Below are 1,385 nucleotides of genomic sequence, written 5' to 3'. Positions count from 1 at the left end.
TAATTTATATAATTTTTTTGTTCTTTTTAGTTTTTGGTTAAGTAACAGTTTCGAGTATCGCTACCCCGCTCCGCGTCCAAACTCTTAAACCCCCAATCTAACCATACAACAACAAACAAATCAAAACGAATAATATACATATTTTTAAAGCGATCCATACACCATTCTATCAACGCAGTATGCATGACATGACACAACATAGACAGAGACCCTCGTAATGTGCACAGATGCAGCAGGTGAAACTCGACAGGAGAAATTCTCCAAAGAGCGCTAGCTCTCTCAGACTGCCTTATTATTTGTCAACAGTTCGCGTTTCAGACTCCGATAGATTTTTGTTGGGTTTTCTTTCTTTTTTTTTGGGGGGGGGGGTATTTAAACATTTCTTGTTTGTTTTTGGTTTGTTTTGAGGTTTTTTGTGTTTTTTTGTGTTTTTTTGTGTGTGTTTTTTTTTTGGGGGGGGAGCAAAGAAACATGATTATAACAGAAATGCAAACTTTTCTAAGAGTGTAACAAAAAATTAAAAGTCACTAGAAGAAATTATATATGTGTCTCGACGAGGTGATATCAGGCGCTCGTCACTTTGTGGGCCTGTGGGGTTATTGGTATCATCTGAAAACTTATTCATTTGCTTGATGTTAATGAAAAAAATACTCATCTATCTTGAATAGAAGTCAAGATACTTGCAATTGAAGAAGGTCAGGTCGCCTGGTTGTAGTAGTAAAATTAGTGAGAAAATGATCCGCCAATATTTGGTAACTAAAATAGCTTGAGAGTCCTTGAAAACTGAAAAATGACACATTTTGTGGCTTTAATCAACGATTTCAATAAAACTCACAATGAAACATGTTTTTATATGGGCATACACGATGTTGAGTCCAAAAAAAAATTTGAGGAAAATGTCTCCGATTTAATTATTTTGACGAGCGCCTGATTTCACCACGCTGCCTTACATATTATCTCTCAATCCCTTCCAGAGTGTTTCCAACATGTTGGGCTGAGATGGGTGTAATTGCAGTGATAATTCCTGCAGTAATTCCAGGTTGTGTTGGGTCAAAGTCTGCCGTGTTTGTGATCTAGACAACATGATTGCTACTCTTGTGCGAGAATGGCTCAATCGGCAGAAAAATTGGTTGGGGGGGAGGGGGTCTCTTGTGGCCTAGAGGTTAAGATGTTCGCCTCTCATTCAAAGGTCTCGGGTTCGAATCCGGGTAGCGACAGAGAAAAAAATTCTTCTCCAAAATTGTCTCCTTTTACCTTCATTCCTGCTCCCTAACAATGTTTTGTCGTCTGATTTCGTCTCCACTTTCTTCCTCCACCCCCTCATCCCCTTTGCCCACACCTTTAGGCTCCTGACTCTTTCTGCAGCCTTTCTACGGCTACTCCTT

This window comes from Aplysia californica, unplaced genomic scaffold, assembly GCF_000002075.1.
Source record: "Aplysia californica isolate F4 #8 unplaced genomic scaffold, AplCal3.0 scaffold00224, whole genome shotgun sequence".
NCBI lineage: Eukaryota > Metazoa > Mollusca > Gastropoda > Aplysiida > Aplysiidae > Aplysia > Aplysia californica.
The sequence above is the reverse complement of the archived record's forward strand: the minus strand, read 5'-3'. Positions refer to the sequence as shown.